General features: G+C 47.1%; 1 protein-coding gene across 3 annotated transcripts in view; it reads right to left on the bottom strand.

Annotated features, from left to right (window-relative positions):
* SLC7A7 (solute carrier family 7 member 7) overlaps positions 1-6,770 on the bottom strand; it is a 62,029-nt gene extending 55,259 nt beyond the window's left edge. Inside the window, exon 1 of one of the 3 annotated variants that reach the window (XM_016194547.2) lies at positions 6,611-6,770. The gene's annotated coding sequence lies outside the window, so the exon portion shown is untranslated. Of the gene's footprint in view, positions 1-2,922; positions 3,012-6,610 lie in introns of those variants that run through there. The other 2 variants (XM_016194544.2, XM_060175333.1) reach the window with 2 other exon arrangements.
* Between the last annotated feature and the right edge of the window lie 7,150 nt (positions 6,771-13,920).

Here is a 13,920-nt window from a genome sequence, read left to right as displayed (position 1 = left end):
CTATTTCTAGCCAATAAGTAAATAAATATTTTTTAAAAGAAAGAAAAAAGGGAGCCGGGTGGTAGCCCAGCAGGTTAAGCACACGTGGCGCAAAGCGCAATGACCGGTGTAAGAATCCCGGTTCGAGCACGCAGCTCCCCACCTACAGGGGACTCGCTTCACAGGCAGTGAGGCAGGTCTACAGGTATCTGTCTTTCCCTCCTCTCTCCATTTCTCTCTGACATCAATAATAACTACAACTATAAAACAACAAGGGCAACAAAAGGGAATAAATGAATAAATATTTAAAAGAAAAGAAAGAAAGAAAAAAACACAAGTCAAGAGCTTCGGGTTTTGTGGAACAAGTCCAAATTCCTATACACATGTCCTCTAAATACAAGTTTAGGGGCGTGATAGATAGCTCGTGGGGAGGCTGGAGCCCACACAGGAGTTGTCACAGGGGGTGAGGGTGAGCTCTGGTGCTCTGGTGTCTGTCTCTGTCTCTCTGTGAATGAAAAGGAGACCCAGAAGCAGTAAAACCAAGCATGTGGAAAGCCTGTCTCCTCAAAGAGAGAGATATATTGTTATTCTTATATATTGTAATTTCCTAAAAATATGAGGAAATAAGATTTTACTCAACTATCCTGGACAGATGACCAAAACAGGAAGCTGAGCATTTCGGGGAAATCACAGTTTTATTCTTTTTTTTAAAATTTATTTATTTATTCCCTTTTGTTGCCCTTGTTTTACTGTTGTAGTTATTATTATTGATGTCATTGTTGTTGGATAGGACAGAGAGAAATGGTGAGAGGAGGGGAAGACAGAGGGTGGGAGAGAAAGACAGACACCTGCAGACCTGCTTCACCACTTGTGAAGAGACTCCCCTGCAGGTGGGGAGCCGGGAGCTCGAACCGGGATCCTTCCGCAGGCCCTTGCTCTTTGCGCCACGTGCGCTTAACCCACTGCACTACCGCCCAACTCCCCACAGAGCTGTATTCTATCTGTGTAGCTCACTTTAAATCTGGTGTTCTGGGTCTCTTTCATACCCTCTTTTATTCTTACATGTATATTCTGAAATCCTCACACATTTTTTTTCCCTTCCAGCATCAAGGTTTCACAGCTCCAAACTAACTTTTTTTTCTTGCCTCCAGGTTTATCACCGGGGCTTGGTGCGCGAACACCAGGAATCCACCGCTCCTGGAGCTATTCTTTTCCCTTTTTGTTGCCCTTGTTTTATCGTTGTTGTGGTTATTACTAATGTTATTGATGGTGTTGTTGTAGGATAGGACTGAGAGAAATGGAGAGAGGAGGGAAAGACAGAGAGGGGGAGAGAAAGATAGACACCAGCAGACCTGCTTCACCACCTATAAAGCAACCCCCCTGCAGGTGGGGAGCCGGGGGCTGGAACTGGGATCCTTATGCCAGTCCTTGTGCTTTGCGCCATGTGTGCTTAACCTACTGTGCTACCGCCTGACCCTCCTCAAACTAACTTTTTTCAAGTAGAGAGACAGTGATAGAGACAGAAGCAGAGAAACACAGATACTACAGCACCAAAGCTTCCCCAGTATAATGGGGGGGGCTGGGTTCAAACCTGAACTGCTGGCATGGCAAAGCAGGCACCCTCTCAGGTGAACTCACTTGAAATGCAACAAACTCCCCTTTTTAATTATCTTTATTTGTTTACTGGATAGAGACAGAGAGAAATTAAGATAGAAGGCGGATATAGAGAGGGAGAGAGAGAGAGACAGAGAGACACCTGAAGGACTGCTTCACCACTTGCAAAACTTTCCCCCTGCAGGTGGAGGACTGGGGGCTTGAACCCGCGTCCTTGAGCATTGTAACGGGTGTGCTCAACCAGGTATGCCACCACCCAGTCCCATTCTTCTTCTTCTTCTTCTTCTTCTTCTTCTTCTTCTTCTTCTTCTTCTTCTCCTTCTCCTTCTCCTTCTCCTTCTCCTTCTCCTTCTCCTCCTTCTCCTCCTTCTTCTCCTTCTTGTTCTTCTTCTTCTCCTCCTCCTCTTCCTCCTCCTCCTCCTCATCCTCATCCTCTTCCTCCTTCTTTAAACTAGAGAACTGCTCAACTCTCTGGGTTATGGTGATGTGAAGGATTGAGCCAAGAGCTTCCAATGCTCAAGCATGAAAGTCTATTGCATAACCAACCCACTGTGCTATGTCCCCAGCCCTCCTCACACATTTTCCAACCCCTTTGGCCATTCTGTTACCAAAGAATGGAGTTTTTTTTTTTTTCCCCTGAGGAGCATTTCTACTCTACGTTCTCCCATCCTAACTTATTAGTATTAGTATTATTTCCTTTTATGACCCAGGAGATGACACAGTAAATGGAGCACTGACCTCTAAAGTGTGAGGTCTTCAGTTGGGTACACAGCATTAGATGTGCCAGAGTGAGTGGCTCTTTCTCGCTTTCAATAATAAATAAGTAATTTTTTTCTTTTTGAATTCTTTTGTATTTATAATGGAAAGAATGAAAGAAATGAGTGAGAGAGGATGAGAGCACTGATCAGTTCTGGCATTAGCCGCAGCTTCTGGAGTCTCAGTCATACAAGTTGGTGTAGTAGGCTGAGCTAGCTCTCCAGTCTCCCCTTAAAGAAAAAAAAATTTATGGCTGGGGTTGATAGCATAATGGTTATGAAAGAGACTCTCACACCTGAGGCTCTTAAGCCCCAGGTTCAATCCCCCTGCACCACCATAAATACCAGTGCTCTGGTAAGAAAAAAAAAGGGGGGAGGAGGAAAAAGAAAGAAAGAAAGAAAGAAAGAAAGAAAGAAAGAAAGAACAATTTTAGCAACCTGGGATGTGACACAGTAGCTTAAATGTTGGACTCTCAGCATGAAGTCCTGAGTTCAAGGCCTGGTATCACATTCACCAGAATGTGCTCTGGTCCCCAACCCACCCCAACCATTTTTCTTTTTTTGTTTGTTTTACCAGAACACTGCTCAGTTCTTGCTTATGGTGGTGCTGGGAATTAAACCTAGCAGCTCAGAGTCTCTGGCATTCAAGTCTTTTGCATAACCGTCATGCTGTCTAAAAAAAAAAAAAAAAAAGGTTAAGTGCACGTTACAATGCACAAGGACCCAGGTTCAAGCCCCTGGTCCACCCCCAACCCCTCACCGCCTGCAGGGGAAAAGCTTTGCAAGTGGTGAAGCAGTGTTGCAGGTGTCTCTCTCTATTCTCTATCCCTCTATCACCCCCTCCCCTCTCGGCTTCTGGGTGTCTCTATCCAATAAATATATATATATATATATATATATATATATATATATATATATATATATGGCTGGAGGAGATAGCATAAAGGCTATGCAGAGAGACTCAAATGCCCGAGGCTCTAAAGTCCCAGATTCAATTTCCCAAACCCCAAACCAACATAAATCAGAGCTGAGGGAGTTGGGCGGTAGCACAGTGGGTTAAGTGCAGGTGGTACAAAACGCAAGGACTGGTGTAAGGATCCCAGTTTGAGCTCCGGCTCCCCACCTATAGGGGAGTCACTTTACAAGCAGTGAAGCAGGTCTGCAGGCGTCTATTTTTCTCTCCCCCTCTCTGTCTTCCCCTCGTCTCTCCATTTCTCTCTGTCCTATGCAACAACAATGACATCAATAACAATAATAACTACAACAATAAAACAAGGACAACAAAAGCGAATAAAAAAATAAATAAAATTTTAAAAAAGAAACTTAAAAAAAAGTAGAGCTGAGTAGTGCTCTGGTAAAAATTAAAATAAGTAAAAAATATTTTTTTAATTAGGAGGGGAGGACAACTAAATAGCTTACTTGGACAAGTGTGCTGCTCTGTCATGTACAAAGCCCAGGTTCGAACCTGGACCCCATCACACTGAAGGAATCTTAGATTCTCTCTCTCTCTCTCTCTCTCTCTCCCCCTCTCCCTCCCCCCACAGCTTTCTCTGGATAAATAAATAATAATGTTTTTCAATGTTTCTTCAACCAAGAGGAATTCCTTTGTACTGTCTTGGGTCCTCACTCCCAGACAGCAAGCTTCTTCCAAGTCACCCTCACAAATAACTGAAATCTAGACTAGTTTGACCTTTTCAATCACTTCCTTTTTGTTGTTGTTGTTGTTGTTGCTTTGTTAGAAACAGAAAGGTAGAGAAAAAGCAGAAGAGCCCCCTGCCCTCCCTTTTTAATTTTTAAAAAAATATTTATTTATTCCCTTTTGTTGTCCTTGTTCTTTATTGTTGTAGTTATTCTTATTGTTGTCATTGTTGGATAGGACAGAGAGAAATGGAGAGAGGAGGGGAAGACAGAGAGGAGGAGAGAAAGACAGACACCTGCAGACCTGCTGCACCGCCTGTGAAGCAACTCCCCTGCAGGTGGGGAGCCCGGGGCTAGAACCAGGATCCTTAGGAGGTTCCTTGCACTTCACGTGCGCTTAACCGGCTGCGCTACCGCTCGACTCCCCCCCCCTTTTTGTTTCTTAATTTTTGTAACCAGAGCGCTGTTCCACTCAGGCTTTTGATGGTGCCAAAGATTGAACTTCAGACCTCAGAGTCTTAGGTGTGTTGTCTGTGGGTTATAATGTTGTGGTTTGATTTTTAGATAGAGAGAGACTGAAAGAAACCACAGTGTTGAGGCTTCCTTCAATGTGGCAAGTGCCAGAGTCAAACCTGGGTCATATATATATGGCAAAGCACTACCGGAGGGAGCTATTTTATCACCTGTTGAACGTCTTTTTGCATAACCATTATGCTAGCTCCCCTGCCCTCCAGGTTCCTTCTTAAAAGCTCCAGGAGGGGGGTCCAGCGGTAGCACAGTGGGTTAAGCGCAGGTGGCACAAAACGCGAAGGCCAGTGTAAGGATCCCGGTTCAAGCCCCCGGCTCCCCACCTGCAGAGGAGTCGCTTCACAGGTGGTGAAGCAGGCCTACAGGTATCTATCTTTCTCTCCCCGTCTGTCTTCACCTTCTCTCCCCATTTCTCTCTGTCCTATCCAACAACGAATGGCATCAACAATAATAATAATAATAACCACAATGAGGCTACAACAAGGGCAACAAAAAGGGGGGAAAATGGCCTCCAGGAGCGGTGGATTCATGGTGCAGGCACTCAGTGAGCCCCAGCAATAACCCTGGAGGCAAAAAAAAAAAAAACCTCCAGGAACAGCTAACATTTACTAAACATTTTCTTCTGCCAGACACACTGCTAAGTACCTAAATGCCTTATCTAATGTGCCTCCCCTACATCCCTTTAGGGCAGTCACCAGATCACTGGGTGCTATCAGGGAGCTATCAAGGCCCTCATCTCTCCTCCCTCTCTGAGCAGCTCAGGCTGCAGGCCTTCCTGAGACAAAAAAACAAACAAACAAACAAAAAACCACTTGGATAGCTCCCCACCTGGGGGACCTAGTGATTAGATTTAAAGGCCTTCTTCAGAAGCTTGGGCTAAAGGCACTGCGATTATAAGATGTCACTTCTAAAGCAAACAAAAGCATACCGAATTATTTCATCAGGTCTGCCCTTTTAAAATTAAATTCAATGGCGCAAGAGGTGGGCAAGGGACATATGGAGGAAGGACTAAGCAAGGAGGAACCCCTGAGGGAACGTGAGGAAAGAAAAATGCGCAGGATTTGGTTCCTGGTTGATCATAATCTGAGAAGGGACGTCTTCTTCATGGAAACCCACTGGAGGGGAAGCCAGACTCCATCAAACAGCACCCCCTAGCGGTCCCATCAGGAAGCGCTCTGAGGGAACCCTTTCCAGGTACTCTTCAGTGGGTCAGGTAAACTGGGCAGGGAGTCTGTCCTTCACAGAAAGTGCCCCCTCCCTCTTTTTTTCCCCCCTCAATCACTACCTGGCACCATCCATCTCTGGCAGCTCGCATTCCTCCTGACCCCCTGGCTGTCTGTCGGGGTGGTGGGGGCTGCTCCTTCCATCCAGGTAGCCTGGGGCCCGCAGAACCCCCTCCTGAGGGGCTTTGAAGAGCCTGGGAGAGTCGGGAACCCCACAGGTGACATCTCTCACCCACAGCACCCCTTGATTTGACCTCACGTGATGGATTTCACCCCTGAGGACCCAATGGAGGGTTCAAGACAACACCCTGGTCTCAGCCTGAGGGAGACAGTTCCAGATCCGGGTTCAAGGAAAGCCAGCAGCCCATCCTCCAGCACGTGGACGGCTGATCGCAGACTTGGGAGCCCCCGCCCTGACCCCACCCAGGAATGGCAACACCAAAACACACAGCCTCCAGCAACCTCGGTCCAGCTGGGGCAACGAAACAACTATAACAGAACACTTCCCTCCCTCCCAGAGAAAACCCCACCACCACCTTGTCCTGCCTTCCCAGCTCCAACCACCTTCCCTGACAACAGGAACAGAAAACAAATACTCAGCTACAGCTAGAGGTGCCTTCCCCCATCACCCCAAGCTGGGAGCTCGGCTCCTCCCTCCTTAGTCCCTTTAAAGAGAGAGAAGAAAGAAATTGTTTACTCCTGTGGCCAGGACTTACATTAGCAAAGAACTGGGGTCTCTGGGGAGAGAGCTCTGCTTGGGGGGGAGGGGGGACCGGGCTCGGCTCTTGGGTTAGCCCCTTTTTAATACTCTCACTCCATCCTTCGCCTGAGTTGGCCTCTCTCACCCAGGGTCCCTTCCCTCCCACCTCTTACCTGTCCCGCGACCTTTGGGCAGGTAGTGGGAGGAGGGGTCACCGGCAGGCTCTGGGGGAGGGGAAGGTGCTGGGAAGGGGGACCCGGGGGAGGGCTCAAGCTGCCGCAGCTGTTGACACTGGGAAGCAGAAAAGGCAGACGGTGACGGACCGAAATGGAAAACAGGAAAACACATGTGTGACTCTGGCCGGCAGCGGGGAGGGGCCAGGGGACGGGCTGGAGCAGGACTGCTACGCAGCCAGGCACCTTCTCCTCCTCCGAGCCTCGGCTCCTTCTTCCCCCTGCTGCTCCTCAGCTTCCTGATTGCCGAGTACACTGAACACCTGAACTCTCAGGGAGACGGGCAGTGCCCTCCTGGTGCCCTCTACAGCACCCCCCCCCTCTCCCCCGTTTCATTTCCTGCTCTATCCTCAGCCCTGCAGAGGGGTCAGGACACACAGCTAAGGGCAGAACTCTCTGTCCATCTCAAGAGTCTCAGGGCCACCCCAGCCCTGATGTAAGACAATGTCTGCCAAGGAAGGTCACTGGTGGGGCACAGCCGAGCACACGCCCGCACACTCAGCAAGGGGCATCGCTCAGGGCCTCAGCTGGTGTAGGTGCTGTAGGTATGTTTGCCAAGAAAGAGCCTGCAGACTGGGCCAAATGAAGCCCAGACAGGCTGGACAGGCTGGTGAACTGGCTCCCCTTCAGAGAATTCTTTAAATAAGGTCATGTTTACTTAGCAGAAAGAGGGGAATACCGATTTATTCTTGGAACAAAATCTGTAAACCTGGAAGTCCAGAAGGTGGCACGGTGGCTAGAAGCTGAACTTGAAAGCATAAGGTCCTGGGGATGTTGGCAGGTGGCTCACCCCATTAGAGCACACATGTTGCTATGTATGAGGACCTGGGTTTGAACCCCAGTCCACCAAATGGCAGCACCTTCAGAGCAGAAGCTTCACCATCCACCATCCTTGGAGTGTTGATGTCTCTGTCTCTGTCTCTCCTTTTGTCTCTGGCCCTCTGTTTAGAGGAACGAAAGAAACAGCCACCAGGAACATTAGAATGATGTAGATACCCGGTCCCAGTGATAACTCTAGTGGGAAAAAAAAGTCCTGAGTTTGATCCCTGGCATTGCATGTGTCTGAATAATACTCTGATTCTCCTGATCTCTCTCTCTCTCCTCCTCCTTCTCCTCCTCTTCCTCCTCCTCCTCCTCCTCCTCCTCCTCCTCCTCCTCTCCCTCCCTCCCTCTTTCACATTAGTAAATAAAGCTTGAGGGGAAAGGGCAAATACACAAATATAGACAGATAGTTGTAGTAATAATAGTTAACCCTTATCTGCAATCTTGGGAGATTTACAATGGAGAGATTAGGGATTCAGAACTGGTGGTGGGAACAGTGTGGGAGTTGTATCCCTGTTATCTTGTAATTTTGTACATCAGTATTAAGTCACTAATAAAAAATTTAAATATTTATTTATTCCCTTTTGTTGCCCTTGTTGTTTTATTGTTGTAGTTATTATTGCTGTTGTTATTGATGTCCTTGTTGTTGGATAGGACAGAGAGAAATGGAGAGAGGAGGGGAAGACAGAAAAGAGGAGAGAAAGAGAGACACCTGCAGACCTGCTTCACCGCTTGTGAAGCAATTCCCTTGTAGGTGGGGAGCCAGGGGCTCAAACCAGGATCCTTACACCAGTCCTTGCACTTTGCACCACCTGCGCTTAACCCACTGTGCTTCCAACCGACTCGCACTAATAAAAACATTTTAAAATAATAAATAAATAAATCTTTCTTAAATGTAAGCCTCATTCTTTCTGGTTTTTAATATTTATTTATTTATTTTCTCTTTTTGTTGCCCTTGTTTTATTGTTGTAGTTATTATTGTTACCGCTATCATTGTTATTGGATAGGACAGAGAGAAATGGAGAGAGGAGGGGAGGACAGAGAGGGGGAGAGAAAGACGGACACCTGCAGACCTGCTTCACCGCCTGTGAAGCGACTCCCCTGCAGGTGGGGAGCCGGGGGCTCGAACCGGGTTTCTTATAGCGGTCCTTGCGCTTTGCGCCATGCGTGCTCATCCTTTCTGTTTTAAAATAGAAGATGCTGCAGCCCAGGAATGGAGGAGATTTGAGTGTGAGAAGATGCTGCAGCCCAGGAATGGAGGAGATTTGAGTGTGAGAAGATGCTGCAGCCCAGGAATGGAGGAGATTTGAGTGTGAGAAGATGCTGCAGCCCAGGAATGGAAGAGATTTGAGTGTGAGAAGATGCTGCAGCCCAGGAATGGAGGAGATTTGAGTGTGAGAAGATGCTGCAGCCCAGGAATGGAGGAGATTTGAGTGTGAGAAGATACTGCAGCCCAGGAATGGAGGAGATTTGAGTGTGAGAAGATGCTGCAGCCCAGGAATGGAAGAGATTTGAGTGTGAGAAGATGCTGCAGCCCAGGAATGGAGGAGATTTGAGTGTGAGAAGATGCTGCAGCCCAGGAATGGAGGAGATTTGAGTGTGAGAAGATGCTGCAGCCCAGGAATGGAGGAGATTTGAGTGTGAGAAGATGCTGAAGCCCAGGAATGGAAGAGATTTGAGTGTGAGAAGATGCTGCAGCCCAGGAATGGAGGAGATTTGAGTGTGAGAAGATGCTGCAGCCCAGGAATGGAGGAGATTTGAGTGTGAGAAGATGCTGCAGCCCAGGAATGGAGGAGATTTGAGTGTGAGAAGATGCTGCAGCCCAGGAATGGAGGAGATTTGAGTGTGAGAAGATGCTGCAGCCCAGGAATGGAGGAGATTTGAGTGTGAGAAGATGCTGAAGCCCAGGAATGGAAGAGATTTGAGTGTGAGAAGATGCTGCAGCCCAGGAATGGAGGAGATTTGAGTGTGAGAAGATGCTGCAGCCCAGGAATGGAGGAGATTTGAGTGTGAGAAGATGCTGCAGCCCAGGAATGGAGGAGATTTGAGTGTGAGAAGATGCTGCAGCCCAGGAATGGAGGAGATTTGAGTGTGAGAAGATGCTGCAGCCCAGGAATGGAGGAGATTTGAGTGTGAGAAGATGCTGAAGCCCAGGAATGGGGGAGATTTGAGTGTGAGAAGATGCTGCAGCCCAGGAATGGAGGAGATTTGAGTGTGAGAAGATGCTGCAGCCCAGGAATGGAGGAGATTTGAGTGTGAGAAGATGCTGCAGCCCAGGAATGGAGGAGATTTGAGTGTGAGAAGATGCTGCAGCCCAGGAATGGAAGAGATTTGAGTGTGAGAAGATGCTGCAGCCCAGGAATGGAGGAGATTTGAGTGTGAGAAGATGCTGCAGCCCAGGAATGGAAGAGATTTGAGTGTGAGAAGATGCTGCAGCCCAGGAATGGAAGAGATTTGAGTGTGAGAAGATGCTGCAGCCCAGGAATGGAGGAGATTTGAGTGTGAGAAGATGCTGCAGCCCAGGAATGGAGGAGATTTGAGTGTGAGAAGATGCTGCAGCCCAGGAATGGAGGAGATTTGAGTGTGAGAAGATGCTGCAGCCCAGGAATGGAGGAGATTTGAGTGTGAGAAGATGCTGCAGCCCAGGAATGGAGGAGATTTGAGTGTGAGAAGATGCTGCAGCCCAGGAATGGAGGAGATTTGAGTGTGAGAAGATGCTGCAGCCCAGGAATGGAGGAGATTTGAGTGTGAGAAGATGCTGCAGCCCAGGAATGGAGGAGATTTGAGTGTGAGAAGATGCTGCAGCCCAGGAATGGAGGAGATTTGAGTGTGAGAAGATGCTGCAGCCCAGGAATGGAGGAGATTTGAGTGTGAGAAGATGCTGCAGCCCAGGAATGGAGGAGATTTGAGTGTGAGAAGATGCTGCAGCCCAGGAATGGAGGAGATTTGAGTGTGAGAAGATGCTGAAGCCCAGGAATGGAGGAGATTTGAGTGTGAGAAGATGCTGAAGCCCAGGAATGGAGGAGATTTGAGTGTGAGTCCCAAGCTCAGTGTCTGGCGCTGCATATGCCAAGGTGAAGCTTTCGTTCTCTTGCTCTCTCATAAATAAACTAAACTTGAAGTGAAAATATGTTTTAAGGGGTTGGGTCATGGTGTGTCTGTTTGAGCACACATGATACAATGTTTAAGGACCTGGGTTCAAGCCACCAGTTCCCACCTGCAGGGGGAAAGTTTTACAAGTAATGAAGCAGTGCTGCAGGCGTCTCTCTGTTTCTCTCCCTCTCTTTCTCCCCCTTCCTCATAATTTCTGGCTATCTCTATCCAATAATATATATATATATATATATATATATACACACACACATATATATATATGTATATATTCCCCACCTGCAGGGGGGGTCGCTTCACAAGCGGTAAAGCAAATCTGCAGGTATCTATCTTCCTCTCCCCCTCTCTGTCTTCCCCTCCTCTCTCCATTTCTCTCTGTCCTATTCAACAACAATGACATCAATGATAATAATAACCACAACAACAATAAAACAAGGACAACAAAAAGGGAAAAAATAGCCTCCAGGAGCAGTGGATTCATGGTGCAGGCAGCAAGCCCCAGCAATATCCTTGGAAGCAACCATATATAGATAGATAGATAGATAGATAGATAGATAGATAGATAGATAGATAGATATAGATAGATAGATATATACATATATATATAAAATCTTCAGGGAGTCAGACAGTAGCACAGTGGGTTAAGCGCATGTGGCGCAAAGCGTAAGGACCGGTGTAAGGATCCTGATTCAAGCCCCCCGACTCCCCACCTGTAGGGGAATCACTTCATAGGCAGTAAAGCAGGTTGCAGGTGTCTTTCTTTCCCCCTCTCTGTCTTCCCCTCCTCTCTCCATTTCTCTCTGTCCTATCCAACAACAACGACATCAATAACAACAACGATAATAACTACAACAATAAAACAATAAGGGGCAATAAAGGAAATAAATATTTTTAAAAAAATCTTCTGGGGCCCACTTCTCTGCATACTGCTCTCAATTCAAATCAAATAATATTGCATCCACGGATCGCAACCTAATCCACGCAACGAGTGCCACCCCAACATGCTTCACTTCAGACTGTGACCAGAGACTTCAGGTGTGGAATGACAACCCTTCAGCTTCATCACTTGGGTGAGACCTTTCCTTTCATAGTCTTCTCTAATTCCATTCCAGGTGGTCCACTCCCCAATAAAGTCCCCAAACCTAGATATAGTCCATGTCCCCTGAGATAGAGCATAGGTTCACACGTGCCCATAATCTAGGGAAAAATATATACCTGAAAGCAGAAGTACACAAGAGCATGCAGGGAATACCCCCAACACTTCATCTGCACTATTCCAGTCTTTAGATCCATGATTGTTCAACAATTTGTTTGGCTTTGTATGTTAACTTTCTTTTCAGCCACCAGGTTCCAGATGCCAGCAAGATGCTGACCAGACTTCCCTGGACAGACGACCCCATCAATGTGTACTGGAGCTCCACTTCCTCAGCGCCCCACCCTACTAGGGAAAGAGAAAGGCAGACTGGGAGTATGGATCGACCAGTCAACGCCCATGTTCAGCGGGGAAGCAATTACAGAAGCCAGACCTTCCACCCTTTGCATCCCACAATGACCCTGGATCCATACTCCCAGAGAGATAGAGAATGGGAAAGCTCTCAGGGGAGGGGATGGGATATGGAGATCGAGTTATGGGAATTGTGTGGAATACCCCTCTTATTCTAAAAAAATTAAAAAATTTAAAAAAATTTAAAATCTTCAAAATTGGACAGGGGAAACAGCATAATGGTTATGCAAAGAGACTCTCTTGCCTGAGGCTCCAGAGTCCCAGGTTCAATCCCCTGCACCACCATAAGCCAGAGCTGAGCAGTGCTCTAGCTGCTATAGCTTGCCTGCCTCCACTCTTTCTTTCATATTTTATTTATTTATTCATGAAGAAGATAGGAAGGGAGAGAGAGAAAAGAAATAGACATCACTCTGGTACATGTACTGCCAGCGGTTGAACTCAGGACCTCATTCTTGAGAGCCAAATGCTTTTTTTTTAATAAATTTTTTAATTAATTTTATTTATTTATTCCCTTTTGTTGCCCTTGTTGTTTTATTGTTGTAGTTATTATTGATGTCGTTGTTGTTGGATAAGACAGAGAGAAATGGAGAGAGGAGGGGAAGACAGAGGGGGAGAGAAAGACAGACACCTGCAGACCTGCTTCACTGCCTGTGAAGGGACCTGCCTGCAGGTGGGGGGCCGGGGGCTCGAACCGGGATCCTGACGCCGGTCCTTGAGCTTAGCGCCACCTGCGCTTGACCCGCTGCGCTACAGCCCGACTCCCCTGCTTTTTTTTATATATATATTTATTTATTTACTCCCTTTTGTTGCCCTTGTTGTTTTATTGTTGTAGCCATTATTGTTATTGATGTCATCGTTGTTGTTGGATAGGACAGAGAGAAATGGAGAGAGGAGGGGAAGACAGAGAGGGGGAGAGAAAGAGAGACACCTGCAGACATGTTTCACCACTTGTGAAGAAACTTCCCTGCATTTGGGGATCCTTACACCGATTCCTTGCACTTTATCCAACGTGCACTTAACCCGCTGCACTACTGCCCAACTCCCAAGAGTTGAATGTTTTATCCACTGTGCCGTGTGTGTGTGTGTGTGTGTGTTTGTGTGTGTGTGTATGTGTGTATCACTCTTTCATTAAAATAAAACAAACAAAATATTTTTTTTAAATCTTCACAATTACAGCATATAACATGAATTTATCACAGGCAATTTTCTGCCAGAGACTTTTTGGTAAGCATATTAAGCCATCTAAATGCAGACAATAGATAAATCACTCACAGGGAGTGGCACTTCAAAACGCCAGTCCAGTTTCAGAGTTCCAACTGGGACTGTTGCCTTTGGCAGACTGTCAGTTGGCTGGACCTAGGACTGCTCTTTACATTTCACACCTGTACCTGTGTGTTGCAAAATGATTCCAGAAAGAGTCCAGGTAAGGAGTCAAACAGTCTGTGCCAGTAGATGGTAGCCAGGTTACTTTCACCAAGATACACACACAGAAATCAGAGCTGTCTGGGCACTAGATGTCTGAATTATTCCAAGGAATTATTCCACTGCCCTTTTATACCCAGGCTGATGCCCAGCTGGCCTTCCCTATAATCCCACTCTGGGATCACTTCCAAGCTGCAAAGGAAGAAAGCCCGCAAGAAAGCAGCCTTGAAGTTGCATTGGCCCTGCTCTGACCACTCCCCTCCAGCCACCCAGTCAGTATGAGGCTGGGTGCTGGGTGCTGGGTGCTGCACTCCAGGCCTATGCTTCCATCTCAAAGCCTTGGCTACTGCTCTTCCTCATTACCTGGAAATACCCCCCCCCCAATATTGTT

This window comes from Erinaceus europaeus, chromosome 16, assembly GCF_950295315.1.
Source record: "Erinaceus europaeus chromosome 16, mEriEur2.1, whole genome shotgun sequence".
In the NCBI taxonomy this organism is placed as follows: Eukaryota; Metazoa; Chordata; class Mammalia; order Eulipotyphla; family Erinaceidae; genus Erinaceus; species Erinaceus europaeus.
This window is presented reverse-complemented; position numbering and strand designations above follow the sequence as displayed.